Genomic DNA, 13,761 nt, shown 5'->3' with positions numbered 1-13,761 from the left:
TTAATTTTCTTAACTAATACATTTTATTTATTTATTTAATTACCTTCACAATGTGATATTTAAAAAGTAATTTACTGTTGTTAAATAATACATCCTATTCATTTACTTACCTTCACAAAGTTATTTTTTTTAATTTATGTACTTTTGATACATTATACATGTTATTGTGTTTAAATCATGTTGTAAATTAAGTAAGTAAGTTATAAATCATTAGGTTTTAATAATTAATTGGTTTATTGTAAAAATTATGGATTTAGTTAAGGTTTTAAAATCAGTTATGTTAATCAAGTATACTGAATTTTTAAAAAATCACTATTATTTCACTTATTTACTTACATTCACAATCGAAAATTATTTAAATAATGTACTTTTGTTTAAGTAATACATTTTATTATCTTAAAATCACTCTGAAAATTTTTATAACTTACATTTGTTAACAAATGCAATTTTTATTTATCTTCTTACATTCACAATGTAAAATTTTTCAACTAAAGTACATTTTGTTAATTAATAAATTTTTATGAATCTACTTATGTTCACAATGTGATTTTTTCAAATTATTTACTTTCTTACCTAATATATTTTATTTATTTACTTTCCTTCACAATGTGATTTTTAGAAAGTAATGTACTCATGTTAAGTAATACATTCTATTCATTTTCGTACATTCTCAGATTTATTTTTTAAAATAGAGCACTTTTGTTAAATTATAAGTGTTATTATGTTTACATCATGTTGTAAATTTAGTAATTAAATTATAAATAAATAGGATATAATTTTAATTGAGTTAATGTGAAAATTATGTATTTTGTTACTTTTAAAACTGGTTAAGTTAATCAAATATCCTGAATTTTTAAAAATTGAGTTATGTTACTTATATCATACAGAATTTATTTTACTGATGAGCTATATGATGCACAACGCATGATGCACAACATAGAATTCTTACTGAAAATTTTTATTATTAACATTTACTTGAACATAAAATAATGAAAAACAAAAAAAATTATGAAAGAGTTAAATCCATACTTATATACTTTTCTGAGACATTTTTAGAAAGATAGAAAAAATAAAACCTGAAAATTTTAAAATAAAATAATAGTTTTGTTAACTAATTTATTTCATTTATTTACTTACATTTAAAATCTGAAAATTTTATAATAATGTACTTTTGTTTTTTTACCTCACAATGACTTTGTAAATATTTATAACTTACTATTGTTAACTAATACATTTTTATTATTTAACTTACATTCACAATGCAAAATTTTTAAATTAATGTACCCTGTTAATTAATACATTTTTATTGATTTACTTATGTTCATGATGTGTTCTTAAAAAATTATGTACTTTTTTAACCAATTCATTTTATTTATTTAGTTAGTTACCTTCAGAATGTGATTTTTTACAAATCGTGTACTTTTGTTAATTGTGTTTAAATTGTGTTTTATATAGAATGATAAAGTTATAAATCAGTAAGCTATAATAATTAATTGGGTCATTGTGAAAATTAAGTATTTAGTTAACTTTTTAAAATCAGTTAAGTTAATCAAATACCATGAATTTTTAAAAAATCAGTTATATTACTTATAACATGCAGAATTTATTTTAATGTTGAGCTAGATTGTATAAAATGTAAAATCTCACATATGACGCAAAACATAGAATACTTACTGAAAATCTTTAATTATCAACATTTGCTTCTACATAAAATAATGAAATAAAAATTAATAAAAGTGTCAACTCTATGTTTATATACTTTTTTGAAACATTATTAGAAAGATAGAAAAAATAAAGACTGAGAATTTTAATATAATTTACTTCTGTTAACTATTTTATTTTATTTATTTACTTACATTAACAATCTAAAATTTTTAAAGTAATGTACTATTGTTTTAACTAATACATTTTATTATCTTACCATCACTTTGAAAATTTTTATAATTTCCTTTTGTTAACTAATACATTTTTTTTATTTAAATACATTCACATTGTAAAATTTTTAATAAAATGTACTTTGTTAACTAATATATTTTAATTGATTTACTTATGTTCACAATATGATTTTTTTAAATAATGTACTTTCTTAACTAATACATTCCATTTATATACTTACCTTCACAATGTGATTTTTTAAAATAATGTACTTTTGTTAAATAATAAATGTTACTGTGTTTCAGTCATGTTGTAAATTAAGTAATGAAGTAATAAACCAGTTGGTTAAAATAATTAGTTGAGTTATTGTAAAAATTATGTATTTTGTTAACGTTTTAAAATTGGTTAAGGTAATCAAATATCCTGAATTCTTAAAAAATCAGTTAAGTTACTTATAAAATACAGAATGTATTTCAATATTGAGATAGTGAGCTAGAACCTACAAAATGTATCTACTTACATGACAGAGAACACAATATAAAACAAAGTTCAGCAGGATTTCAAATTGTTGCTGATGACCGTCTAAACATCCCGATTTGTATCAGGTATTTTCAATACATTGGTGAGCTTTGGCGAAGAGAACTGATTATGTACTAGGGAAAACAGCCTGATTATATTGTTTCTAAGTGGAGATTGACATCATAATCATTCAACAGAACTAAATATGAAAATCTCATGAACTTCTTCCTACATGAAAAGCCATATAAATCTTATGAATGTACTTGCGCCATCGCGCCGTCTCTTATCACCAGATGAACAAGTTCCTTGTCCTCCAGTACGGCACTCTGTAAGACTCTTTCTCATTGACAGCTGGAGTAATCTAGCAATGATACAGATTTTCTCCCTAACTGGTAAATAAAACATCTTTCATATTTCTTTTGACTTGGTCATACATTTGTTTGCCAGATTTCGATGCTGTCACTAGGATATTTGGGACTTCAAAAAGAGATGCCATACTATCGATCTAAATTCACGGTTAATTTATTTTAAACTATGAACATATGGGTGGTCTGTGTGAAAAAAGACGTTTTGACCATCATACTCAAGTAAAAGTGATTTGACGGCTTGTGTTTTTCATCGTCTATTTGACAGCAACATAGTTTGGTCACAGGTGTAACTACTTCTTTGTAAAGAACACATCTGTCACATTTGAACCATAACTCATCTCTGTAAGAAGCTACGTGCTACCCTTAAACCATTGTAGTCATTATGTCATGTCACTACACCTCACACCACTAATGATTATAAAAAAATTGTAAAGAAATTCGTAATAATAATATTGAATCGTGACTATTTCCAAATTATAATAATTTTCTTAGGAAAACTGAATAAACTTAAATACATGATTAAACTAACTTAAGGGACTGCAGCGAATTGACATCATCGACAATGGGCGAAATTCCAACAGGTGACCATCATCCCATTTTCAAGGAAAAGCTGCAGAAAGTAAGCACTGTACAAAGGCATTTCAAACCGAGATATGCAGAGCAGTTCCAGAAAGATAACACACACACACCCTGTAAACACTAGTGCCACCACTCAATCAAAGATGATTTATGACAGAAGTTATCGATAGTGAAAATTACTTAACTATGTGTGGCGTAGCTTTAACTCTGTCCCTCTGTCTTTAATAAGGGGGAGAACAGGAGTCCATGCAGAATTTGGGCAGTAAATGTCAACTCTGTTTTCAGGGTTACTTTGTAATTCAATTTCGACTGCTTCCTTAATAACAATATCCAAATATTTGGAAGTGCATGCCAAAATCTTCATATTGTTATGTTCCAAAGAATGCCCGATGCCAATTCAATGTTCTGCAATAGCCAATTTTGCTCGACTGTTGTCAGCGTGTGTGACACTCATGCTCAGTACACTAGTTCTCCATGGTCCTCATAGTCAGACCAATATATGTCACGCCACAACTATAAGGAATACAATAGATGCCCAATATCATTCCCCATTCTTGACAAAGTCTGAATCACACCTAAAAGGAACCTAAACTTAGATGGAGGTTGATAAACACATTTCACGTAATTTTCCTCAAAATATGAGCAGTCTTGTTAGAAATGCTCCCAGCTTAAGGAAGAAAGGTTGCAGACCTTGGTGCCAACACGGTATTACCATCAGTCACCTGGTAAAACGTACCCCTGATCTGTCTTTCACTATATCCATTCTGACGAAAGGTGACCTCGAGATGCGTTAACTTAGCTGACAAACTCTCGGGGTCTGAAATGATATGGGCCCTGTGAACTATGGCATGAAGTACCTCTTCACTCTTAGCCAGGTGGTGACAAGTACCTGCTTGTAGACACGAGTCAGTCTCAGTAGGCTTCCTATGAAGATTATGTCACAACGTACTATCAACCTTCCTCCTGTTCAGCACATCAAGATAGAGAAGGCAGCCATCTTTTTCCACCTCCATCATGAAATGAAAACTCAGGCGTTCTAAAAAGTTGTTCAAATTCTCCCTGCCATGAGGCCCAACAAAACAGGTATCTCTACACATTATCTGAAGAAATACGAAGGTTTCAAAACTGCTAACTCCAGACACATTTCTCAGAATCTTCCATAAAGGAATTTGCAATAATAAGTGACAACGGGCTCCCCATCGCAACTTCATTTCTCTGCTCATAGTACTGGTCACTGAATAACAAGTAAGTAGAAGTCAAATATGCTCGTTAATTCAGTACCAAACCAAACTCAATTAACTGTAACATACCAGACAGGAAAATTGGTGAAGAGAGAGACCACATCAGTACTTACTAGAATATTAAATGTTCAAATGTGTGTGAAATCCTAAGGGACCAAACTGCCAAGCTCATCCGTCCCTAGACTTACACAAACTGACTTAAACTAACTTATGCTAAGAACAACACACACACACACACAGCCCTAGGGAGGACTCGAACCTCCAGTGGGAGGGGCCGCGCGGACCGTGACAAGTCGTCTCAAACTGTGTATCCACTCTGTGCGGCTACTAGAATATCGGTCATTCTAACACAATTCCTTTAATCGACGTAAGAAATCCACCAAGTTCTTAATGAGACCATCACATCGACCTTAACAGAGTAGCAAGGTGTTTTACTACATGATTTGTTGGAGGAACCAGTGTTACTCGCAATCGGATGAAAAGGAATCCCTTCTTTGTGGGTATTCAGAATTCCTTATACCTTAGGGGAAGCAGCACAATAAATATTAAGGTAGGGGCAGTCTTCTGCGGCAAGAAACTTTTCTTCAGTAGACTGTTAGTCTCACTCTAAACACTTTTTTCTGGGAGGGGGGGGGGGGGGTCCGCACCGATCCTGCAATGCGCTTAATCAGACAGTAAACAATGCACTTTTAGAACTAATCCTGGATGTCCAGAACTACTGTAACTTTGTCCTTGTCCACGGGGAAAATAACGATATACAGATTAACTCTAAGTGAAAGTAAAGCAGCTCTCTGCTGCTGTTATAGCCTGGTGTGGATGTGCCCCGGTCAGCACACGACGTGACTCCGTCCTGATCTGAAGCCTCAGGAGGTAGTTCAAAAACAGCCTGTTCAACAGAACTACTAATATCAACCACTCGCAAACACATGGGTGTCGATGCAAAATTTAAATCTCTCCCTAGCGCGGATAAAGCTGCATCGCTAAGACAGCTGATTAGGGACCATTCAGGTTTCGTTAAGGATGGTCTTGGTTTGCATAACGCGGATGTCTACACTTTCCATGTAGTTTTGGTGTGTTATATATTGTTGGTCAGACTGGGAGGACCGTGGAGGACTGGTGTACTTACTGAGTGTAAGTGTCACACGCTGACAACAGCCGAGCAAATAGGGTGTTGCAGAACATTGTCTTGGCACTTTTAATCCTATGGAATATAACAACATGGAGATTCACTTCCAGCTGATGAGACAGTGTTATTAAGGAAGCAGTTGAAATTAAAAAGCAATGATAATAAACGTAAACACGGACCACAGCAGGCTGTTGTGTGATTTTTATTTAATCGTGCGATTAGCTAATTTCCACTTCTTGTCATTGTCAAGCATCTGTAAAAACAATATGGAAGAGCACTACACTGTCTGTATACATTGCTGTGTATAAATAGCACTTCACACACCTCACTTTAAGATAAAATACTACTGCACAAATTTCCTACAACCATATGGTAACTGACAGCAACTGGTAATTTGTTGTCACAGAGTAATAGTCATCCAAAGACTTTAAGGTCCTGAATAGCACATATCATAGGCACATTATTTATATTTCTGTCATTCCAGACTTAGTTGATGTGATGTACGAAAAAAGTTAGAGACCAAAGAAGACATTAAGGACATACAAATGGACATAAAATATTATATACAGTACATGACATATCACCAGGTAAACTACATTTTTTAAACATCACATTAACAAAAATATACTTGAGGTACACACAAAATTGCACAAACAATAGAAACAGAGTACTCCATCGACTGCTGGCGTGTCAGGTATAACGACTGCCTTACATCGTAAGTCATCAGTGTCTGAAAGCTATAAGCCAGACTGTTTATATGGAAAGATAACCTATAGAATATTTTTTAAGTAACAACCAGTGCTCAGTGTGTGAAAGGATAGTAACCATATGTCACCTGATTTATAAAATGTATCACCCAGCATTGGGAACATCAAGTATTCCACGACTTCCAGTGTATGATAGCATCATAATATAAAATACATTAATAACCATGTGATCGGTTCAACATGTTGTTGTTATGGTCTTCAGTCCAACGACTGGTTTGATGCAGCTCTCAATGCTACTCTATCCTGCGTGAGCTTCTTTATCTCTGTGTAGCTTCAGCAGCCTACATCCTTTTGAATCTGTGTAGTGTACTCAGTATTAATACCTTGGTCTCCCTCTACGATTTTTACCCTTTGAACTTCCCTCCAATTCTAAATTGATAATCTCTTGATGTCTCAGAACGTCTCCTACCAACCTATACCTACTTCTAGTCAAGTTGTGCCACAAATTCCTCTTCTCCCCAATTCTACTCAGTACCTCCTCATTAGTTACGTGATCTGCCTGTCTGATCTTCAGCATTCTTCTGTAGCACCACATTTTGAAAGCTTCTATTCCCTTCTTGTCTAAATTATTTATTATCCATGTTTCACTTCCATACGTGGCTACACTCCATACAAATACTTTCACAGAAGACTTCCTTACACTTAAATCTATACTCGATGTTAACAAATTTCTCTTCTTGAGAAATGTTTTCCTTGCCATTGCCAGTCTACATTTTATATCCTCTCTACTTCGACCATCATCATTTATTTTGCTCCCCAAATAGCAAAACTCCTTTACTACTTTAAGTATCTCATTTCCTAATATAATTCGCTGAGCATCGCATGATTTAATTCGGCTACATTCCATTATCGTCGTTTGGCTTCTGTCGATGTTCGTCTTATATCCTCCTTTCAAGACACTGTCCATTACATTCAACTGCTCTTCCAGGTCCTTTGCTGTCTCTGATAGGATTGCAATGTCGTCGGCAAACCTCAAAGTTTTTATTTCTTCTCCATGGATTTTAATTCCTACTCCAAATTATTCTTTTGTTTTCTTTACTGCTTGCTCAGTATACAGATTGAAAAACATCGGAAATAAGCTACAACCCTGTCTCACTCTGTACACAACCACTGCGGTTCAACATACAGAGAAATAAATCGTAAATAACTGTAAATGAGGAGAAAGAAAGCCTCAAAACAGGAAGGGTTAAGTGGCCACATAAGTAAACATAACACCAAAACATAAAATTTGTTAAAATCAGTATCATATTCCTAAAGGAAGAGCAGATTGTTACTCAACAATCACTACATTACACATTATTGGATACATAGGGTTTCCAAAACAATGTTATCACACTAATATAAGTTGGTTGGTTGGTTGGTTTGGGGAAGGAGACCAGACAGCGTGGTCATCGGTCTCATCGAATTAGGGAATGATTGGGAAGGAAGTCGGCCGTGCCCTTTCAGAGGAACCATCCCGGCATTTGCCTGGAGTGATTTAGGGAAATCACGGAAAACCTAAATCAGGATGGCCAGAGGCGGGATTGAACCGTCGTCCTTCCGAATGCGAGTCCAGTGTCTAATATAAGTGCCTTCAACAATTAGCAAAACACATGGTGACACACCACATTCCTTGAGGAAAGGTATATTGTAAACAATAGTGGAATTAACATGGGACAGGTATACATTATTGTATGATGCAAATCAAGTAAACAGGTGAGCTCATACACACTACTTATTTAGAATAAACAAGTTGCCAACAATTGAAAAATGTAAAAAGGGAATGTTATTGTTTTTTACATATTTTATGTTTTGGTGTTATGGGTACTTTAACTGGTCATATAACCCTTCCTGTTCTGAGGCTCTTTCTCTCCTCATTTACAGTAATTTACTCATTTATTTCTCTTTATGTTGAACCATTTACAAGGTTATTAATGTATTTTATACACTCCTGGAAATGGAAAAAGGAACACATTGACACCGGTGTGTCAGACCCACCATACTTGCTCCGGACACTGCGAGAGGGCTGTACAAGCAATGATCACACGCACGGCACAGCGGACACACAAGGAACCGCGGTGTTGGCCGTCGAATGGCGCTAGCTGCGCAGCATTTGTGCACCGCCGCCGTCAGTGTCAGCCAGTTTGCCGTGGCATACGGAGCTCCATCGCAGTCTTTAACACTGGTAGCATGCCGCGACAGCGTCGACGTGAACCGTATGTGCAGTTGACGGACTTTGAGCGAGGGCGTATAGTGGGCATGCGGGAGGCCGGGTGGACGTACCGCCGAATTGCTCAACACGTGGGGCGTGAGGTCTCCACAGTACATCGATGTAGTCGCCAGTGGTCGGCGGAAGGTGCACGTGCCCGTCGACCTGGGACCGGACCGCAGCGACGCACGGATGCACGCCAAGACCGTAGGATCCTACGCAGTGCCGTAGGGGACCGCACCGCCACTTCCCAGCAAATTAGGGACACTGTTGCTCCTGGAGAATCGGCGAGGACCATTCGCAACCGTCTCCATGAAGCTGGGCTACGGTCCCGCACACCGTTAGGCCGTCTTCCGCTCACGCCCCAACATCGTGCAGCCCGCCTCCAGTGGTGTCGCGACAGGCGTGAATGGAGGGACGAATGGAGACGTGTCGTCTTCAGCGATGAGAGTCGCTTCTGCCTTGGTGCCAATGATGGTCGTATGCGTGTTTGGCGCCGTGCAGGTGAGCGCCACAATCAGGACTGCATACGACCGAGGCACACAGCGCCAACACCCGGCATCATGGTGTGGGGAGCGATCTCCTACACTGGCGGTACACCACTGGTGATCGTCGAGGGGACACTGAATAGTGCACGGTACATCCAAACCGTCATCGAACCCATCGTTCTACCATTCCTAGACCGGCAAGGGAACTTGCTGTTCCAACAGGACAATGCACGTCCGCATGTATCCCGTGCCACCCAACGTGCTCTAGAAGGTGTAAGTCAACTACCCTGGCCAGCAAGATCTCCGGATCTGTCCCCCATTGAGCATGTTTGGGACTGGATGAAGCGTCGTCTCACGCGGTCTGCACGTCCAGCACGAACACTGGTCCAACTGAGGCGCCAGGTGGAAATGGCATGGCAAGCCGTTCCACAGGACTACATCCAGCATCTCTACGATCGTCTCCATGGGAGAATAGCAGCCTGCATTGTTGCGAAAGGTGGATATACACTGTACTAGTGCCGACATTGTGCATGCTCTGTTGCCTGTATCTATGTGCCTGTGGTTCTGTCAGTGTGATCATGTGATGTATCTGACCCCAGGAATGTGTCAATAAAGTTTCCCCTTCCTGGGACAATGAATTCACGGTGTTCTTATTTCAATTTCCTGGAGTGTATTATAAAACTATCGTACACCGGAAGTCACGAAGTACTAGATGTTTCCAATGCTGGGTGATACATTTTATAATGCAGGTGACATTTGGTTACTACCTTTTCACACAATGCGTATTGGTTGTTATTCTAAAAAATTCTGTGTGTTATCTTTCCATGCAAATAGTCAGGTATGATTACTACGATATAAGGCATTTATTATAGCTGGCGCGCCAGCTGTTGATGTAGTGTTCTATTTCTATTCTTTGTGGAATTTTGTATGTACCTCATGTATAGTTTCTTCTTTGGTCGCTATATGTTATTGTACATCAAATCAACTAAGTCTGGCACACCAGAAATATATGTAATATGCTTATGATATGTGCTATTGAGGATCTTAAAGTCTTTGAGTGAATATTACTCTATGACAACAAATTACCAGCTGCTGTCAATTACGATAGTGTTGTATGAAATTTGTGCAGTAATGTATTATCTCGAAGTGAGGCATGTAAAGTGTTATTTATACACAGTGATGTATGCAGACAATGTAGTACTCTTCCATATTGGTTTTACAGGTGCTTGAAAATGACAAGAAGTCGAAATTAACTAAGCTCACGATTAAATAAAAATCACATTACAGCCTACCATGAACCATTTTTACGTTTATTAAACATCTGGAGGCTGTGGATTCCCACAAACACAAAATTTTAAACAGCAAGTATTCTTGTAACTAGAGATGGAGGTTTTTGCTTAAATTCTGCGTGGAATTTTGCTGTCTCCCTTCTAAAAAATTTGAGGGACAGCGTTAATGTTACCCCAGCCATTGTTTAGCAATTTCCACTAGCGCTAACTGCTGATACCAATCAGCTTTCGTTATGAGGTGGCGCTGTTGTCTACAATGTGTGTGAGTGTGTGTGTGTGTGTGTGTGTGTGTGTGTGTCTTATCTTTCCGGAATTGCTCTACAGACCGAGCTTTTAAGTTTTCCTGTGCAGCATTTACTTACTGCAGTTTTGCCTTGAAAATAATGTGGTAGTTACCGGTAGTAATATCGGCGGTTGTCGACGACGGCAACCGGCTGCATTCCCATTCCACTCTAAGCACAGGGAGAAACTCAGATCTCAAAGTACATAATGCTTACTTTTGGACTTGGCAGTTCTAAAACTACTCTAGCCTATTATTTTACAAAATCTCTTTTTTTCTCAAATTTCTTTACAAACTCCAGTTGTATACAAGCCCTCTTTATTTGCAACATTTTATTTAAGTTCTGCAATTATAATTTTTCTCAATTTTAAAATTCTTTATTTATTTATATGATCTGTAGGCATCTCTAGACTTTAACCACATCATTTAAAATTTTTGCTAGGCCTTTCACTCTATAGCACATCACTGTACAATTGCAGATCCATTCCTCCCCTGTATTTGGCACTGTAATCATATCCTTTTATACTATCAAATATTTTTCTTATGTCTTCACGGCACCTTATTTGTGTGGCGCCCATAACACTCCACCTTCACATTAAATGCGTTTCAGTCTTCGGCTAAATGTCGATTTTCCTGCAAACATATTTTCATCCACGGCTATTAATGTACATTGTGCAATTTTCCATCTCAATAATGTATTTCTGTGAATTTAGTTATATCTTTCCTCATTATTTTCCATACACTGCTATTACGTTTTTTCTTAGTCACATCTGGTAAATTTAACGTCATTATTCCAAAACCTATTAATAGTTTTTCATCACAACACATCTCACTGAGGTTAGTCACTTTATTTCATCATTAATTATTTTCCTCACTAATCACATTCATTATTTATATTCTTCAGAATACATTAATACTTCCTCTTTTCCCTGAATTTCATTACACTCTATCAACCAATAACTTCAGCAAAACTAACCCTCTGGTACTTATACAGTCTATGGATAGTGAAGGACATTAAAAACGACAGAAATAGCTCAAAATGACAGAAGAGGAAGACTGACAATATGAAAGGAATATTGTGTACTATTGCCAGTAGCTCGAGTTCCTGGTAGTAGTCAGTCACCTAGCATTCCAACGAGTGCAATGCCCTCTGAGGACTCTATCCCCTGCTGCTATTCGTGGCATACATATCTCTTTAGGTCAACAATATTACGTGATCCTAAAGGCTTTTCTTATTTACAGTATTCCCATCTATTTGGATTTGTATGTAGTTTTCCAATCACCCTCAATGGGTGCATGTATTTACGCGTAAAATTCTTTATTTCCGCAGTTACAGACGTTATCATTTTCTTGATTTTTATTTCGGTTAACTAAGACAAGTTCTCTGGTCTGAAAGCTCCCAGAGGGCTCCCCAGCACTGATACGCATCCTTTTTTCTACCACATTTTTAAAAACATTTTCACTATTTATTTTTTTTCTTTTTGATATGGAGGAACGTCCACGATTTTAGAAAATTCTACCAGATGAAGAAACTGAAGATTGGGCCTGATTCTACACATTATCTCACATAGATTAAAACTTGTTGCCTCATGGTTAATTACTTCCTCAAAATATGCCAAAATATTGTGACCATAATACAGTATGTTTTCAACAGTAATATATTTGACATAATCTGTTGAGTTCTTTCATAATTCGCTCAGACATATTACCTTGCGGAAAATGTGCTGAAATTTTAATATATTCAATATTTCAACTTTCTCTACCTTCTTTAAATTTCTTTCCAGCAAGTTGTAGACCATTGTCCGACAATATGTCTTTTAGTACACCTATTCTAACGTAGTAATCTTCCTGTAATTTGTAAACCAGTAATTTCGCATTTCCCTTTTCAGCAGGGTACATTTTCACAAATTATATAAACCCATCTACCAGCACCTCTAGATATAACCCAAAAATATCGGCAGCAGCTAAGTCAAGTCTCTTTTGTGGCTCTACAGTGTGCATCTGGCCTCGTATTATTTTATTATTGGCTCTAGCTTTCTGACATCTGTTGCACATTTCGCTTCTTTTTTTGCACCTGTCGCCACATCTTGTTAAATATGACAGTTGGACTGAGTGTTGTGTTGTCCTCATCATCATTTCATCCTCATCACGCCCACTGTGGCGTCGGCCGAAGTAAGATTCGCACTCGGCGGCTGGACTTCCCCGGATGGGGCCTCCCAGCCAGCTATGCCATGTGATCATTTTATTTCTTCCACTAAGCTTTTTTATACATTTCCTTGCTCCACAGGGCCCAAACGTCTGTATACATAGCCAATAAGTAAATCCACATTCTCCTCAGCAAAGCAAATTTTCCACTGTCTTTCAGTTTTCTTTGCCATTCTGAACAAAAATCCTTTATGTGACTGATAACATTCGGCTGTTTTGCTATATGCAGGATAGCCTAAATAACTTTTTATTGATGTTAGATCATCATTCTGGTTCTGTTCCCACTGTAATTCTTTGCACCTATTCTCCAACTGCCCTTCATCTATTTTTATCATTGTAGTAAAAATGTGCAACCCTTCCTTACACAGTAATATATTTTTATTTTCACCAAAACCCTCTACACTCCTAGATAAGACATCTGCGACTGTTTTCACACCTTTTGATGTATTCAATAATATTGAAGATATATAGTCCACCTTATTAATCCTGGGTGCTTAAGCTTCCATGCCTGTATGAAGGTCTATGTCGTGTCATCACTATAGACAGTAACTTTCTGTGAGAAAGAATACTGCTGAAATTCCTGGAAGTCAAAAATCGTAGCTAAGGTCTCCAACTCTGAGATACAACAATGCATTTCAGATTGATGTAAAAATCCACTAGCAAATGCTATGGTCTGGTGCATATCTTTGTCCCCTACCTCATCGAATTGAAACAATCATACAGCTATCCCAAATCAACATGCATCTGCCTAAACAAAATTTCTTAGCAAAGTCTGTATTATGTAGGACTTTACTATTACACAAAGCCTCTTCAAACTCCTCCAGTGTGGTTTGATA

Source organism: Schistocerca cancellata, chromosome 4, assembly GCF_023864275.1.
Source record: "Schistocerca cancellata isolate TAMUIC-IGC-003103 chromosome 4, iqSchCanc2.1, whole genome shotgun sequence".
Classification (NCBI taxonomy): Eukaryota; Metazoa; Arthropoda; class Insecta; order Orthoptera; family Acrididae; genus Schistocerca; species Schistocerca cancellata.
The sequence above is the reverse complement of the archived record's forward strand: the minus strand, read 5'-3'. Positions refer to the sequence as shown.